Raw genomic sequence first — 17435 nt, forward strand, 5'->3', positions numbered from 1 at the left:
TCATTTAAAATTTTCCCAGATCAATATTAATATCACCATTTTACAGACAAGGAAGCCAAAATTTGTCCATGGGGCATTTATTCCTTTGATACATATTAATGGGCCTTTTACTATGTTGCTGCAGGAGATTCCAAAGGGAACAAGGCAAACACGGGCTCTGACGTATTATACCTAGTGGTTGAGCAGCTGCCATATGAGGTAGCAGGCAAACTGTCACAGAGACTGATTGAGCAAAATCTGGGTGCCTACACACCAGGGAGATTGTGAAGGAAGTCCTGATACTGGCTGGAGTACACTGGATGATTCTGGGGTCTCTTTCTGCACTGAGAGTCAAGTTGTACAGTATCTAGTTGATTGAAAAGGATCACCAGAAATGATCAGCAGAGGAAGAAAACAAGCGACAGGGAAAAGAGGCAAACAAAAGCAAATACATTTTTCTATCCAGAATCTGGTTTGTAGCAATTGTTCAACAAACGTCATCTATCATCATTACTACTGAAACACTGTGTGCATCCTATTAACAACTTCATATATGTTTTATCCAGTGAGTGGCACTATTTTTGTTGCTGTTGTTGAGTTGCCAGTTCAGTTCAGTTTAGCCACTCAGTCGTGTCCGGCTCTTTGCAACCCCATGGACTGCAGCATGCCAGGCTTCCCTGTCCCTCGCAATCTCCTGGAGTTTGCCCAAGTTCGTGTCCATTGATATGGGTGATGCATCCAACTATCTCATCCTTTGTCACCGCCTTCTCTGTTTGCCCTCAGTCTTTCCCAACACCAGGGTCTTTTCCAATGAGTCAGCTCCTCACATCAGGTGGCTTAAGTATTGGAGCTTCAGCATCAATCCTTCCAATGAACATTCAGGGTTGATTTCCTTTAGGATTGACTGGTTTGATTTTGCTGTCCAAGGGATTCTCAAAAGCCTTCTCCAGCATCACAGTTTAAGATCATCAGTTCTTCGGCACTCTGCCTTCTATATAGTCCGACTCTCACATCCATATATGACTACTGTTTACAGCTCCCAATAAGGGATAAGAATCATTTATTAAACAGTTTCTGTTTTCTGTATTATCTCATTCTGTGCCATATTTCACATTTTCTTCTGTAACTCTCAACAGTAATTTTACAAGATAGTATAAAACATCAGTAAGGATAGGTTAGGTGATGCTTCAGCAACAAGCTCACCAAAAATCAAGAAGTCTTAAAATGGTAAAAGTCTGTTTCTTGTTCACGCCATGAGTCTATCACAGGTTGGCTAGTGACTCTTCTCAATGTTGTATTTGTTTTGACTCTGAGATTGAGTGTGATAGAGTCACTGTGGACACTGAGGTTATTATGACAGTGGAAAAGCAGAATAGGGTGAAACACACACTGGCTCCCAAATCTACCACCTGGAAGTGACATACATCCCTTCTGTCCACACTCAGTTGGATAAAGTAAGTTAGATGTCCTTGCCAAAGTTGAATTGGGATGAGGAAGTGTGATCTTACCATGTGCCCAGAATGAGAAGATCAAATATTTGTTTACAGTCCTAATGACTGCTTTAGGAAGATATATATTTTTTGTTTATTATACCCAGTTTGCAGATGGGGAAACTGAGTTTGGGCAGGGAGTAGAATTCTAAATAACTTGGCCTACTAAGCAGATTTGAATTTGCCTGCCTCATTCCAAATCCATGTTCTTTAAACTCTCCACTTGTACTCTGTATCTCATCTTCCTGCCTCCACCAGGTACCACCTCTTTCTATCATCTTTCCCTTCTCCCCTGGCTGCTTCTTCCCACCAGCAAGCTTAAATATCTTTATATTTCAAATAGAATAAAAAACTTCTCCCTCCACTTAGTCCAGCCATTGACCTGCCTTTCCATCTTTCCTCCCTGCCACAATTTTTGGCAGTTATCTACAAGTATCACTCACTTCCCGATCATCCTCTGGATTCCTCTCTTATCCCTTCACTGAAAGGACTCCTTGTTGACCTTCATACTTCAAATGCAATGGTCTTTTTTCAATTCTTACTTCAAGTTTGATCCCGCAGCAACATGTGGCATAGAGGACCACTCCCACTCCTTACACCTCCCATTCCTTTGGTTCACAAGGCCAATCCTTTCCTCCTACATCCCCAGCCAATCCTCAGTGAATTTTTCAAGCTCTTTCACTTTTCCTTTCCCTTAACTGATGGTGTTTTAGGAGAATGAGTTTTAGACTCTTTTTCATTCTCACTCTACCCATTCTCTAGGGAGTCTTATCACTCCCCATATCTTTAATTACCTCTACAGATTGATAACTGCTACAGTGATTGCTTAAGCCCAGACCTAACTCTGGAGCTATGGGTAGACCCAAAAGACCATTTAGACATTGCTCAAATGTTCCTTGGGATCTGAAACTCAGTATTTGGGGAAAAGTTATGAGTGTGTGGATAGGCTTGGTAAATTTCATCTAGAGGATTTCTAGGGAATTGAACTTTTCTTCAAATTGGCTTTGAAAGCTTATCTTCTGAGTTGTTAGAATCAGATAAGTACTTCTTCCCTACTCCTGTTTTCTAAGAGGAGGGATTTTCTCTTTGCATGCTTCTGGCCTTTACTTGCCCTTCCCTTGGAGAATTAAAGTAATTTTTCTGAGTGTGAATTTGGGAACAATAACTAGGCACGCTCAGTGTACATCCATCTTCCTGCTCGGTTTCAGGAAAGGGTTTGTTGGCAGAGTACATTGATTCCCTTTTGTTCACTTGTCTTTTAGGTCTTATCTGGGGAGGCATCCCATGTAAGACAGTTCAGCTGTGCCTTGGACTGGGTGGATATGTTTGCCAGTTTGGGAGTTAAATATTAGGTTGGCCAAAAAGTTTGTTTGAGTTTTCCATATCATATTACAGAAAAATCCAAACCAAAGTTTTGGCCAGCACAATATTTGCAAGTTGCATAGGCAAGACACCCAAAGTCACGTCCTCCAGTAGTAATACAGTTGACACTTTGGTCTCCATCATTACAATTATTTATTTCTCCTCTTGTTTAAAATCTACACATGGCAGGAGTGCTACTCTGGGGCATTTCAAGATGCGCTCAAAGACGCAGGAGTTTCAGCCCCTATTTGCTGTTTCTTAGCTTCATGAATTTGGTCAAAAATTTACTCCTGATACAAGGTTACAAATATTCAAAATCTCTATCCTGTTTCCCTCTACACCTGAGAAAAATATCAAGTACTGAATACATTGTGTTTTGCATCATTTTTTAATTTTTGTATCAACATTTATTGAACACCCTTATCCCAGGTTTGGGGAATGGTGAGATAAAAGAAACCCTGCCCTTAGGGTCTTATAGCTCCTCCAGGAAGTAAGAGGAACAAAGGGATAAAGACAATCCTGTGTCATCATGGATAAGGGAACACAGATTAGGGTGTGGGAGGGGATGGGGCACAGGTTGGGGCTCAAAGAAATCTCAAGAGAAGATGCCTGAAAATCAGTGGAAAAATGAAGGGGAGAATATGAAGGACTAGACAAACAGCATTCACATTGGTACAAGGCCTGAGGCAGTAGGCTCTTTCGAGCATCTGGGGTTTGGTTTGGCTGGATTGAGGGTGCTGCCTGGGGAATGGCCAGAAGTGGGGTTGGGAAGGTAGAAAGAGGCCAGCTCACAAAGGGCTCATTACATGAGGCTTACGATTAGGTAGTAAGGGCAGTGATGAGGAGAGTGATGATGTGGACAGCTTGCATCATGTGTCTGGTGTATCGTTATCAATCCGGTGGCTGGCAGAAGAGAAGAGAGCAGTGGGAGCACCCAGCCAGCGTCTCTCTGCTCTTCGGAGGCCAATGGGATCACCAGAAAGAAGCAGGAAAGAGGTCCAGTGCCCTCTCGAGGCAGACCAGCTGTAGTTCTTGTCTCTTTCCTAGTCTTTCCGCGGAGCTGGTGCCTTGAGCTGATGCTTTACTTTGGTGAAGGGCCCATGATGATGTGAAGAGTAGCTCTGATGCCACCTTCTGATGGGGATTAGAGCCCAGTGATGATTATTGATTGCCAGAGTTTCCAGACATAATAACCACAGATTTTAGCAATTTTTCTGCTGTATTTAGAAAGTGCCATGTAGATTCTAGAGTAAGACTTTCTGGGTTCACATCCAGCTCCCGTACTGCTAAGCTGAGGGCATGTTACTGAAGTCTCTGGGCTTCAATTTCCTCACCTGCAAAATGGGTTTCCAAATAGTCCGTACCTCATAGGGTCATTGTGAAGGTTAAAGGGGTATATATATATGTGCTTAGAGGATTTCCTGGATCTTCATAAGGTGGTCATAAGGTGTTATCTTAGAAGGTATTATCTATAATGATCGTTTTGTTGTTGTTTGTTCGCTAAGTTGTGTCCAACTCCTTTGCAACCCCCTGGACTGCAGCCAGCAAGGTTCCTCTGTCCATGGGATTTCCCAGACAAGAATACTGGAGTGGATTGCCATTTTCCTCTCCAGGAAATCTTCCCAAACCAGAGATTGAAACTGTGTCTCTTGTTAGTGGGCCGGTTCTTTACCACTGAGACACCTGGGCTGACCTCGCTTCTAACAAGATCATTCTTTAAAGACAAAAGCTGTATCTTACAAATATTTTTTTGTGGTTTGGACAGAAAATCACGTGTGTGCTAAGTCACTTCAGCATGTCCTACTCTTTTCGACCCTATGGACTGTAGTCCACCAGTCTCCTCTGTCCATGGGATTCTCCAGGCAAGAATACTGGAGTGGGTTGCCATGAGCTCCTCCAAGGGATCTTCCCAACCCAGCCATCAAACCTGTGTCTCTTATGTCTCCTGCCTTGAGAGGCAGGTTCTTTACAACCAGTGCCATCTGGGAAACCCAGACAGAAAATTAGGGATCTTAAATTAGGTTTGGAAAAAGTCTTTCAAAGTCATGGATCTTCTCCCATCCTTTCTCTATTTTCCTCGTAGGGAGACTGGTCCATTATTCCACACTCATTGGCTGGGTACCTGTGCCAGGCCCACATCTTTGTGAGATGTGTGGGAACAACCTGCAGGAGCTCCTTGTCTACTGGGGATGGATATAAGAGGCAATTAGCTATAACACAAGCTCTAACAGGATGGAGGCATACAGGAGGGGCTGGTGGAGTCCAGAGAAGAGCAGGTTACAGATAGCTTAAGTTTCACAAGGGTCTTTAAAGAGGAAGTGGCTTCTGAACTGAGCCCCAAATGATGGGTAGGGTATTGACAGACCTGAGCACAGGGAAGAAAGTAATGGAAAGATAGGCAGAAGGTTCCAGACTTCTAAGCATCTCTTGGAGAATCTCTCTAAGGAGCTTCCCATGGAATCCTGCCCTCTCTCTCAACCCATCAAATCACAGGAAGGTATATGCACACACATTGCTCCATCTCTGGATCCTTTGTCTCTGTTCTAGTTTATTTAAGCTTTTTGCAGTTTTACATTGTGCCTCTTCAAGGAAAGAGAAAAGGGGAAGAAAACTAGTGTTTTTGATTACTTACTGGGAGCTAATTATATCATTCATTTAAAAATTGGCATTATTATTGTGCCATTTAACAATGGAGGGAAACCACTGCTCAGAGAAGTTGTAATTTCTCCAAGGACACACAGTGAAGTCATTCATTCAATAATCATCTATTGTTAGGGGTAGAACCAGGATTTTTTTTTTTTAATTTTCTCTTCTAAAATTTATTTATTTATTCATTTTTTTATTTGGCCTCACTGTAGGGCTTGCAGGATCTTAGTTCCCTGATAAGGGATTGAACCCGGGCCCCCGGCAGTGGAAGCATGGAGTCTTAACCACTGGACTGCCGGGGAATTCCCCAGAACCAGGAATTGAACCTAGGGCACTTTGATTTCAAAGGGTTTATCTTGTTAACACAGGACACTGCTGCTTCTCTATAGGGTCAGATCCTTAAGGGCATATCCTTTTTCATAGACCCCTCCAACACCTACCAATTGGCATTCATTTTTGGCTCTGTAAGGGTACCAAACAAGGTATTTAATTAATATCATCAGTGTTGACATGTTTGAGGGATGGGCTCCTCATCTAACTACCGAATCTTCTTCTCCATCAGGCAGCCAGTTGCCCTTTAATACCTAGTGTTCTCCCCATGTCCAGTTTTGCCAAGTGTCATTAAACCAGCACCCATGGGACTCCCAGGAGCCTCCAGCCCCATCCAGTCCAATGCCCTGTTTACAGAGAAGAACCTGAGCCCAGAAAGGGCAAGTGCCTGGTCCAAGGCCACACAGAGATTTAATAGCAGAGCCGGCAGCAGAGCACTTATTTAGTTGGGAGCCTTGGAAACCACAGACTGTTCATTTTGCTAGGAAGCCCCCAGCTAGACCTGTGAAGTATCTCGGCCAGTTGGTTTAAAGGATTTTCTTTTTCACTCTTTTCACTGACTCCTGAAACAGATTGGGCTGAGCAACTGAGCAGTAGGGAGGCGAAGTAAACAGAATGGGTCCTCGGTGCCCCCGGCGTGTCTGTCGTCTGCAGCGACTCATCGCTGCCTGTGAGGCTGACAGACACAGCCGCTCCTGCGCGGGTTCTCAGGCTCCTCCTGGGGGTGCAAAAAGACCCGCATGGCAACGCCAGGACAGGGGCGCACACGGGAGCCTGTCCTGGGGAACCTTTGTGTTATCTTTGTATGCCCCCATGGCGGTGTTGGGGGCTGGGGAATGGTGCGGGGGAGGGGCTGTTGGGGGCGGGGGCCGGGGTCCCTTAAAATCCAAATCTGCAAATCTTACCGGGCTTGCCCTAAGCACCCCATTGGATGCTTGGAGTCCCTACAGAAACCTGGTGATCAAGAGGAGGCTGTCCAGGACCTGCTACTTTCCAGATGCTGCGTTCCAGTTCTAGCTCTAGCACTACTTTACCTGAGACTCACATCCTAAACTGTAACCTCAGAGATGTCACTTTGGCTCTCTGAGATTTAAGTTGCCCCAGAGGTCCAATTGGATGGCTGATGTCTATTTTGTAGGGTTCTTTCAGGAATCTGTTGCAAACTAGGGGTGGCTCCAAGTAGAATATGTTTTACAGAAGTATTTCATTTGTAGAACAATCTACTTCATTGAATTTTAATGCCTCTGGGGAGAGGGTGGGTGTGCACCCTAAAGTTGATTTCCTACCTGTCCCCAACACACACTGTAAATAATACACTCCCCCACCCTTAGCACATGCGATGCCCTTATGCATGTTAGAAAAAAGTAGCTCTTGGTAGGCTGAAGGACCATCCAGTGAAAGAAAAGTTGTTCCTACCTGTAGCTAGACCTTGCTCTGTGCCCCGGTGCATGGTTTGGTGAGCACAGAGCAGACTGCATTTCAGCCCGTTCTCACCCTGGGGCCCTTCTCAGATGTACAAGCTGCCCCGTCACGTAGAGGTGCCCTGTGTAAACACACTCCCTCCCTCTAAGCAATCAACTGCTTCCCTCACCAGGCTGACTAATGCAGCCCTTCAGGGCACTTGCATTTTTGTTCTTTGAGGACGAATGGTACACTATACTGAGCACAGTGCCTGTGCCACACAGTAGGGTCTGAACAAGAACAATCACAGAGAAGGGGGGGATTAAATGAGGCAACCCATGTGACAATGCTTGGTGCATAATTCAATGAGTACTTACTGCATGAATGAATGAGCTCACAGAACGGTTGTGAAAACAAGACATAAATCCCCATGTGAAATGTTTAATAACAATAAAATGTTCAAATCATAGCGCAATACAACAGTTCAAGAGATGGTACAAGTTTGCCTATGAATGTCAAATTAATTGCCAGGCAATAATTTTATAGGAGTTCAGAAAGGTGGGGGGGATCACTTTGGTGGACTGAGGGTCAAAAGGCCTGGACAGGTGCTTGTTCATGCACTTATACAGCACCTTTATTCATTCATCAAATGTTTCCCAGCCCAGTCCATGGATTCTGGGGAGGCCAAGATGAGCAACACAAAGCCCACAGCCTCAAGGTGCTTGCAGACTGGTAGGAGACCCCAGCAAAAGGACAGTGTAAATATAATGCTAAACTAACATGCCGTGGAGAGAAGGGAGAGGGTTCAGTGAGCCAGTACACACAGACGGTGTCATAAACTGTGGCATTGTAACACATGCCTCTGATTACCATCTGAGCACATTCTGAGTGCATCCCCAGCACTCAGCATTCATTAAGTCTCTAATGTGAGTGTGTGTGTGAGTCGCTCAGTCATGTCCTACTCTTTGCAGCCCCATGAACGGTAGCCTGCGAGGCTCCTCTGTTCGTGGAATTCTCCAGGCCAGAATTCTGGAGTGGGTAAGCCTTTCCCTTCTCCAGGGGATCTTCCCAACCCAGGGATTGAACCCAGGTTTCCTGCATTTCAGGCGGACTCTATACCATCTGAGTCACCAGGGAAGCCCATTTAAGTCTCTAACACTCCCACCTTTTCTCCTCTTCATCTTATTTGCTCTTCCCTTAAATCTGCCAGCAGCCTTTAAGAGCACTGCACCCTCTATTAGCTGAACCCTTGGAGAGTGAGGGGATGGCACACAAGACTGGACAGGGGTGGCTTGCAGCTGTGAGGGAGGCCCATGCCATTCTGGAGCCCCGTGGAGCTTCCACAGCGCCTTTCCTGCTGAGTCCTTCCTCACTGCAGTCACCGATCACCCTGGCAACCGTGCACCCATAGATTCTTTGGCGACAATGCCAGTGATAGTGAGGAGTGTTCTCTTAAACCACCCCTGAAGAGGGAGAAAAATACACGCTCTCGAAAAGGCAGCCCATGGCTCTTAAGCCCCTTTCTCCCCACGATACAGGCCGAGCCAGAAAGGGACACTCTCATTGCAGGGACCAGAGATGAGCTTTGTGACCAAAGGCCCTGGGGAAGCAGCAGTGATGCAGGGGGACGAGCACGGTCTGTGCGGCCAAGAATTCCCAGGGTAAAATTCTGGCCATGTGAGCTCAGTACAGAGGAGCTTAGATACATTATTTCCCTCTCTTTGGGGCTCAGTTTCCCTCTTTGCAAAATGGACATAATTCCTACCTCCCAGGCTTACCGTGAGAACTAAAGAAAAGTGGGGATAGGCATTTGATGAACATAGTTGAGTGTTAAACAGAGGCTCAGAGATTAGCAGATGCAAACTAATATAGAGAGAATGGATAAACAACAAGCTCCTACCATATAGCCCAGGGAACTATATTCAGTATCCTGTGATAAACCATAATGGAAAAGAATATGAAAAAGGATATGAATCACTTGGCTGCACAGAAGAAATTGACACAACTTTGTAAATCAACTATGCTTCAATAAAATAAACTTAAAAAAAAAAAAAAAACAGAGGCCCAGATACTGTTTCTAAGATCACTGAGCTAGTTAGCAGCAAAAGCTGAATGAGAACTTTCCCTTGTCTGTTGACTCCCAATTTGGCAGTCTCTCCCTCCCCTCCCCTCCCCTCCAGCCCTTCCTTTTGTGGAGTATTCCTTTGCCTGCCAGTGCTTACTGCAGGTCAAGAAGAAAAGTCTGAGAGAGAGTGTGGATGGTCCAAGTTCACCTGCTCATCATGTGTGTGTCAGTACACCTAGGCCAAAATGAGCTAGATGCCATTCTCCTGCAGGGTTGAGAACGCAGTATTCCAAGGAATAAATGATACTTGATATTAAGCAGTGACCCTACCAAAGGATTCTCCAGGTTATGGAAAGTGATAATCTACCAAGCTGGGCTTTGGTTTTACAAGGCAGGGTCAGCAAATATGTAGTAGATATGGGCACTATCTAGTCTACCCATGACCTCCATCAGGAATCAACTGACTTTTCTTTTTCATTGATCTCTAATAAAGTCTCAGAATCCTTTCATCTCCTGTCAGTCAACTGGGACTGTCATTCACTCAGTAAACATTCACTCAGTTGTGTCTGACTCTTTGTGACCCCATGGACTCTAGCCTACCAAACTCCTCTGTTCATGGGATTCTTCAAGCAAGAATACTGGAGTGGGTAGCCATTCCCTTCTCCAGGGGATCTTCCTGACTCAGGGATCGAACCTGGGTCTCCTGCATTCCAGGCAGATTCTTTACTGTCTGAGCCATCAGGGAAGACCACTCAACATTAACTGAGTGCCTAAAATGTGTTCCGTCTGTACTGGGGAATATGCTACACATTGACTCTTAAATCTTTACCATTCTAGATGCAACCCGCTGGCCCTCTCAGGTTTCTAATGCTGCTGAGCTCCAAGCTTGGAATCCGAGTAGGACCACAGAAAGGGTTAAGGTTTGGGGAAGCCAAGGTCTGAATTGGGCTCTTTCACCATAGTGAATGCCTTCGATTTTGTCTCCCTGGTACTCCTTCCCTTATGGGGTCACAGGATCTTGCTGTAGGGGGACTTCCTCTTCCCCACTCCATGGCATGTGGCTATAGGATTGGGTCTGTGTCAGGCTTGGCCAATCATGGTATCCCTTTATCCTTGTCCAGAGGTTAGATAAGCATATCTCCCTGTCTGGGACAGGCAGAAGTGTTCTGTATTTATTTGTGTAATATGGTAGGATTCATATGTTTCAAAGTGGGAGAGAGAATCTCTGTCTTGAGATGATACAAGTGTAGAACTTTTGTTAACCACGTCTCCATCCTGCACTGTCCATACATGTGAGAAGCTCTCTGCAGGGGAGAGGATACAGGAAGGGCAAGAGATAGAGGAAAGCAAAGGAGGGAGGGGGAAGGGGGCGAAGGGGAGAGGGAGTGAGGGAGTGAGGAAGAGAGAGGGAGAGAAACAGAAACAGAGAGGGAGGGAGAGAGATCACAGACATGATGACATCATTGGAATCAATGAAGACTCTGGACTGGCTTCACCCTGGATTGCCAAGTGACACCAGCCAATAAATTCCCTTTGCTTTAAACTAGTGATCTTGCCCTCCTCTCAGACAGAGGTGAGTGGGGCAGAGGGCAGCATGAGAGTAAGGAATGACCACATTTCTACAGATAGCGAGGAGGAAAAACAGCAAGGCTTCTGAAACAATTCTGTCTTTGCTTGTAATTACAATTACATTGTTTCAGCTTCATACTCCAATTGTCTTTCTACCAATAAGTGTTTAACAGGGGACTGAATGTGTATCTTGTCTCATGTTTCCCTTTGAGTGTAGATGTGATGTGAGGGTGTTCAGGGTGGTCTTGCCTCCCGTGTAGTTGATATGTCCCCCCAGGGCCTGGGATCTGTTGCTCCCCATTTTTCTTTCAGCCACTAACTGTAATATTCATACTTTCATCTTCATAGGGTGCCTTGTGCTCTGCAAAGTCCTTTCATCTGCATTATCTCATTAGATTCTCGGAGCATCTGTGAAGAAGGCAGGGCTGGGATGACTATTCCTGCTTTGTCAGATTGAAAAAGAGGTTCAGGCCCTGGGATCTTGGCATTGAAAGAGAAAGACATGGGCAGGGCTTATGCAGTAATCTCATGGGGGATGAATGAGACAGAGGTGGAAGGGTGCCTGGATTTGGAGCCACACAAGCCCCAGGCTTGCATCCTGCCTTCTTTACTTTCTAGCGATCTGACTTAAGGCAAATCACTCAGTCCCTCCCAGTCTCGCTTTCCCCTTCTGTCGGGAACAGTGATGGCATTTTCCTTCCAGAATTCTTGTGACTATCACAGGAGGTGATACAGAATCAAGGTGAGCCGTAAGGTGCTGCTCACCTGTTCAGGGTTGATTTTTCGGTGTGGTGGATAGTGGTGTGCCAGGTCCAGCTGGATAGACTCATGAGAGCTATACCATGGAGTGTATGTATACCCCCTCCCAACTCCACACTCAGTGACATTGTGTTTGTTGGTAACTTGACGACAGCCACGGTGAGGATATTTTCATCGAGGAAATTGGCAAATGCCACAATTTTACCCTCCCTGCCAAGTCAGTTGTGAACTGGCACACCAATGGCAGTGAGGACAGAGGGGAAGAGAAGAAAAGGATACTAATATGTAAGTTTCACCCTTAGAGCATCTTCTTCAGTCCACATGCAGATGCCGTCCCTGTTTGACAGATGAGGTCATTAAAACCTAGAAAGGGTTGATCGCTTGTTCAAGAACACACTATAAATGAGGAACAGGGACTCAAGTCAGATCTCATATTCTCTCTGATAACCATGCAGCATCCCAAAGATGCTCTCAATAGAGCTCGCTCTTTCCTTGATCTCTAACCCAGCAATAGTGAGATATTAAGTCAGTTTCTCGGGCCACTTAACATGTAAGATCCCTGTTTGGACTTCATAATCCTAGTTTCTAAATACAACTGGCTTGGAGAAAGATGGGAATGAGTGCAGGGCATTGAGCTAGATACTAGGGAAGAACTGACTATCTGTGAGATCCACAGTTCTGGGTCTCAGTTGGATAAATGTTTCAGGATCTCAGAAGTTAGGCAAGATCGTTAGGTTGGGCCACCTGAAGCATGAGGTATGGCAAGGGAGAAAGTCAAGTGCACCTGAGCCCAAGTGCCAGCTCTACTACTTCACCTAGTGGGGGATTAAGCTGCCTCATCTGTCAGAGGGGGACAGCATCCCAACATACCTGTTTCATCTTATTGGTTTTCTATGGTATCAGTGGGCTTCCCTGCTGGCTCAGTGGTAAAGAACCCACCTGCCAATGCAGGAGACATAAGAGACGTAGGTTTGATTCATGGGTTGGGAAGATGCCCTGGAGGAGGCCTTCACAACCCACTCCAGTACTCCTGCCTAGAGAAGCCTATGGACAGAGGGGCCTGGTGGCTTACAGTCCATAGGGTAGCAAAGAGTCGGACATGACTGAAGCGACTTAGCCCATATGGTATCAATGGGAGAAAGGATTCTGAAGGCCTCTGGAATCTGTTACACTGCACAGATGTAAGAGAATGATCATGTGTCTTAGCTGAGAACCTTTCCTCCTGTTGCTAAGAGAAAGGACTGCCTGTTTTCCTTTCCTGCCATCTCTGGCTCTTCCCCGCCCCCCAGCCCTTTTTTCCCCCTTCTATTTTTATACCTTGAGTGTTCATATGATGATGTCTTGCATGATTCAAACTAGATGGGGATGGGGATGGCAGACAGGAAAAAATAAATAAAAAGACCTAAACAAAGTGAAAATCTGTTTGTTGCTTAAGAAGATGACAGATAACTACAGAGGCTGGAGTTAGCTACAGGCTTTTCCCCAGATGCTGGGATGAAATCTCCTGGGATCCAACATGTTACCCTGGACAGGACAGTTCCCAGAGAAAGATGATCAACTCTCCTTTCTTCCAGATGGAGACAGAGGTACAATAGGAGCATTTGGGAAGCTCCTGGGGAACTTAAAGGGGGACTACAGTAAAGATGAAATTAATGGTTATTTAGTAGCTTAGGTACCTTTGCCATCTCACTTAATCCTTGCAATAATTTTATGAGAATATATATTATTATATACACTTGCCAGTTAAGGAAAAGATCCTCTGAAAGTGGTGGGAGAAGTCTACACTAAGGCTCCTGGGGTTCCTGGCAAGTGGCCTCTGGGCCTTGTAGACCTACTGGAAGAGGTGAAGGGCTCACTGTAGTTGTGCAGGCCAGAGAATGGAAAGGGACTTTCACCCAGCAATGCACAGGAACCTCTGATTATTTCCCCTGCCTCCACCCAAGCCCCCTCCAGTTGTTCTCTGCACAGGAGCTGCAGTGAGCTTCAACAAACACAAATCATACTATTTCCTATCCCCTAAAAATCACAGTTGTACTATCTCCAAAAAATTGCTGACACCCTCCTATAAGACCAGCCTCTCTCTCTAACTTCTCTTATACCACTAGTCACCAGCCTTGCTACATTTCAGCCATAGTTGGTTTCTCTCTGCTTCTCAAATGGATTCAACTCATTCCTGCCTCAGGGCCTTTGCACTTGCTATTCCCTCTGCCTTTAATGCTTTCTGGTCTCAGGTCAATGGTCATTTTCTCTGAGAGTCCTTTTCCAATCCCCAGACTGATGTCCTACCCCAACTTTTTCTTACCACACATCACCATCTTTTTAAATTGGTGTCATAGCAGTTATTACTGTCAGTTTCTACTAATTTACTTGTTTATTGTCTCTGTCCTCATACTAGAGAGTAAATTCAAGACCTTAAGGATTACTTGTCTATCTTTTTGAAAGTCTTACCCCACTCCATAGAAGAGACTGGCACAGTTAGCATACAAATAAATTGTTAGTGAATGAGTGGATTGTTATTGATGTATTATTATCCCAGGAAGAGCAGACTTGCTGTGAGTAGGGAAAAGTCCTACCATTTGCTATCACTTAACCTGTAGAGATCAATGTTTATCTCATTTGGTTCTCACAATAATCCTATGAGACAGATAATCTGGTTCCCATTTTGCAGATGAAGAAATGGAGCCTCCATCATTTATTCGGGAATTTGCTTAAGATCTCAGCAATTGCAACTGGAACCCTTGTCTGTCTGTTCCTGTGCCCACACACTGGATCCTGGGGCAGGGCAGAACTTCCTCTCTAAGGATTCTGCTCGTGCAAGACAGTACGTGTTTGCTGCGGCAAAACCTCATGTGTGTGAAGACTCTGCCGAGGATGAGGCTGTGTAAAAGCACGTGCAGGCCAAGAGTCTAGCGACAGCTCCCGGAGGACTGCCTCTAATAAACCATCATTACTTGGTCTGAAGTCCAGATTGCTCTGGGGAATAGAGAGTCCCAAAAGGTGAAGGCTGCGGAGTGGCTGCAAGTTTTGGCCTCGCTGTGTTCAGAGCTGGGAGGGAACTTATGAGTGGGTACTGAGGTTTTTCTTCCCTCCAGCGGTGCTCACGTCCTGTCCGAGTCGGCCTCGCCACTGATGCGGGCGCCTGCATTCTGCGCTAGGTGGCGAAATGCTGTGGGGCTCCCCTATTCGGGGGAATGCGGTAGTGATGTATAAGGTATGAAAGATGTGGCCTGCAGAGAGCCGGCACTATCTCTACTGCTGCCGCTACTGCTGCCGGCAGAGCTGCTGGGAGTGAGCATCCCCCGTCTGGGATACCCAGCTCCGCGGCGTCTACTGCGTGCGCCCTGGCCCCAAACGGACCTGCCACCCCCAGGGAACAAAAGCAGAGCCCCCTCGCCCTCTCCTGCTGCAGCCGGAGGATGAGTCGAGAGGGCTGAGCGGAGATTGTGGTCCTCGGCGGCCAGCGGGGAAGGTAGGAGAAGGTGTTGCGCTCGCTCGCTCTGGCGTGGGAGGCTCGGGGTGGGCGGGCAGGGGCAGGGGCGGCAGAGGGGACCAATCTGTCCCTGGGGTGCTGCCCGGCCCGGCGAGGTGGTCATCTGGAACGCAGCGCCCGCACCGCCTGCCAGCCCAGCGCAGGGCGGGTGCGGAGCTCCCGCAACCGCGAGGGAGCCCCCTGGGTGGGACTCGGAAGCGGCTGGAGGAAAAGTCCAAAGCCGAAGCCTCACAGGCAGCTGTCCAGGGCACTCGGTGGCGCGCGGCTGGCTGCGAGGCAGGCGATGTTGGCTGCAGTGTGCGCAAAGTTTTGGGTGGCGCGCAAAGGCGCGGGCGAGGGCCCTGAGCAGCGCAAGTTGCGGCCGCAGCCAGAGGGCGAACCTCGGGGGGCGGGGGGCGGCGGACGGTGCTCCAGGCGGACTCCCCGACATTGAGACTGGCGGCTTTTGCTCCCCCATGCCAGCCGAGGCTGGGTTTGCCCTCAGCCATTTAACCCTTTCTGACCTGGGAGAAACAACTTCTTCTTCGGAGGCGGCTGCACTCAGGCTGGCTGGGTGGCGTCGAGGCTCCCAGCTCAGTCCTTTTGATTTGCGAGTTTCCCAGCATGTTCTAGGTTTTCTGTTCTTTTCTAGCCACCTCCGTGTCCAAAAACCAGGCAAGCTGGCTGGGGAGGGGTGTCTTTCCCCAATATCTGTAATTTTACCCCATGTACCACCCAGACTCATGTTTTCTCTTTTCCCACTCAGCTTGGCTCTTGGATGCTGTCTTGAAAAATGAGATGATTAATCAATTAGGTTAGTGGCCAATTAGGTATAACCTTGTAGAAAAATAATTATGCCCAGCTCTCTGGGCTTTCACTGTTGATGAGGTGGGAATCCAGCCCAGGTGGAGGGGCTGTTCTAAAAAGATAGGGCTGATCAGGGAATTTCTGGAAATTTAAGATTAAAAAGATTCAAATGTGTGGTAGTGGCGGAGGTTGTGTGGGTACTGTAGGGGTGTGTGTGTGAGAGAGAGCGAGAGAATCAATTTTTGCAGAGGAAGTTAACCCTTGGCAGCTCGGTCTAGAAGGACTTTGTAGGCAGCATATTTCAAACAGCTCAGTAAAGGTGTGTCCCCTGCTTGCCTTCCCCATCCCCCCTCAACGCTGAGGGGCTCTCGCCTGTGAATCGCCTCGCAGTCGCTTTGCTGTTGCTTTGGGAGGCTGAGTTCCGATGAATGCATTTTAGTTCCATGTCCGAGGAATCGCGTCGTTGCAGAGGGAGGTTTCTATGCTGTGCCTTTCGAGGATACACATTTCCCCGGCTTGCGTTCAGTAAAGCGGTTATTAAACGGGTGTAAAACAGAGGCAATCTGTTACCAGAGCTGGGAAGTTCTTGCTGCTGAGCGAGGCTTCCTTTTGGTTTTGGGGGAAAGACTGGCGGGGTTTGGCACTGCGGTATTACAATACAGCCATATTAAAAAGGTCCTCAGAGCCTAGAGCCGTCCACCACTGCAGCCGCATCTCCCACAGACTTTACTGCTCAAATCCTTCTTGCGGGGAACATGCAGTGGATTTCTGATGTGTACTGAGTGCATTTTAACCCCGTTCTGTTTCTATTTTAATCTTCTTCTGTTTATATCTCTGGACCCTGGAAAGTAGATTTCTGTCCAGAAGGCAAGAACCTAGAGGTGTTCCCAGGGTGGAGGCATTTTTGCAACAGGTCGTAGGTCTGGGTTTTCTGATAATGGGTCCCCCTGGCATTTAGCAAGCTGGGGACCCGCTTCCTTCACCAGTGACCGGACTGGGGTGAAACAGGGGGTCCCTGAGATCCCCTGCAGTGCTGAACTGTAACTGGTTCTGAATTGTATGGCTTTTCTTCCTTTCCAAGCTCATCCAGAGGAGTAGCTAAGTAGTGCCATGAGGCAGTGGCTATGCCATCTCACTCCCAGTAGAATAGAGGGGGACTGGCTGGGGCTTATTGGCAAATAGAAATGGTCCAGCTGGAAGACTGCCTAGTGGTACTGGTGTCCAGGGACAACTGGGAGCCATATGCCCCACCTGCCTTAGTTGGAATCAAGGGCCACCATTCAGTCCTCTCTCTTTTACAAGGTCTTTTCTTTTCTTGAAGCTAGACTCAGGTAGTCACCTTACTGTGACCCTATTTGTTGGTCTGACTCTTGTGCTAGTAAAGGCCTTGCTCCTTTTCTAAAATCAAAGCTTTTCCACTTAATGGGAAGGGATATAGGGTCAGGGGAGAAGGAAGGGAGAGAGAAAAGAGGGAAAGAGGAAAAGGTGGGGGGGGCAGTAGTTAGAGAAAGAGAGACAGAGGCAGCTTAAGACTTCAAATACAGACAGTGGGAAAGAG

Source organism: Bubalus kerabau, chromosome 6 (genome assembly GCF_029407905.1).
Source record: "Bubalus kerabau isolate K-KA32 ecotype Philippines breed swamp buffalo chromosome 6, PCC_UOA_SB_1v2, whole genome shotgun sequence".
NCBI classification, from domain to species: domain Eukaryota; kingdom Metazoa; phylum Chordata; class Mammalia; order Artiodactyla; family Bovidae; genus Bubalus; species Bubalus kerabau.